Genomic DNA, 1,589 nt, shown 5'->3' on the forward strand with positions numbered 1-1,589 from the left:
GAAAATTTTCGTAAATTTCAACATTTGTATTAGGAGAGCATAAGTCGCATAAGGTCTTTTTCGGAGCGCGGGAAATCGAAAATTTTGGATGTTCAATTATTTTTTAATCGGACCTCGTATGGGTCGCGAAACTGAAAATTTTCGTAAATTTCAACATTTGTATTAGGAGAGCATAAGTCGCATAAGGTCTTTTTCGGAGCGCGGGAAATCGAAAATTTTGGATGTTCAATTATATTTTAATCGGACCTCGTATGGGTCGCGAAATTGAAAATTTTCGTAAATTTCAACATTTGTATTAGGAGAGCATAAGTCGCATAAGGTCTTTTTCGGAGCGCGGGAAATCGAAAAATTTGGATGTTCAATTATATTTTGATCGGACCTCGTATGAGTCGCGAAATTGAAAATTTTCGTAAATTTCAACATTTGTATTAGGAGAGCATAAGTCGCATTAGATCTTTTTCGGAGTTTTAGCGCGGGACAACTTTATACAGTTTTTCTTTCTATTTCTCAATGTAGTTCAGCTACTAAGCATATGATGGCGCCGGCAGTACTAAATTGTAGCAATTTTTAGAATATTAATTAATTCATATATGGGCCGCATGCGGGAACTTCTAACTTCTAGATTGTTTCAATTTTCAATATGTTAATTATGAATTACATTTTTTAAAAAATGATCATCGTTATATTTAATAAATTAAACGCTGTTTATATTAATAAAATTTATTTCGTATTTCAATTACATATCACTTGCACTTTACATGAAATAGAATTTATTTAAGGATAAACTCTTTGTCGCCAATTAATAGTATTTACAATAAAAGCAATGCACATCAATAGGCAGTTAAGTACAAACTTTTTTAATACATCAATAGGTAACTAAGTACTAATTTTATTGACAAATAAACACAAACTACATTTTCAATAAAAGAATAAATTACATTAACAATTTCTGAACATTTTAAACGATTTATGATTATTAACAATTGGAAATTGTTGAATTAATATTTAGACAGTATTTTTGGGACAAAAATGCCCCCTTAATCTTCTGTGGCCTCCACATCTTCCTTTATAGCCACCCTATCCGCCCAAATGAATACTAGTTATGAAAGTGTTAATAAATATTTAACTTGTTTTTAAAAATTACATCAAAAAGCAATTTAGAAAGGTTTTACCTATTACACTTAATTACAATTGAGTTAATTCAACAGTTTACAAAGTAAAAAGCAAAATACCTGTAAGAAAAAGACAAGAAAACATATGAAAAACAAATAAAATTCAAAAAAGAAAATGATGTCTTCGTTCTTCTTAGGAAATACCTCATAATCTGAAAGCAAATAGTGCAATTACAAGGACTAACGGCAAATACTAATAGGTTTGGTAGAGAAGATCGGACAGATTTCGCCAAGGCAAGCTGGGCAGTCGCCTATTGCTCCTATTCCAGATAACCCACTGTACCCTGTCTGAAAGGAAGTAACGCTAGAGTAGACTCGCGAAAAGTGTATAAGACACTTTTAAGATCAACTAAATAGCTAAGCCCAAGGGAAGTCGTTCGGGGAGGCCCTCCCTAATTCCACAAGGGTGAGAAGAAA

This window comes from Agrilus planipennis, unplaced genomic scaffold (genome assembly GCF_000699045.2).
Source record: "Agrilus planipennis isolate EAB-ADULT unplaced genomic scaffold, Apla_2.0 scaffold13, whole genome shotgun sequence".
Classification (NCBI taxonomy): Eukaryota; Metazoa; Arthropoda; class Insecta; order Coleoptera; family Buprestidae; genus Agrilus; species Agrilus planipennis.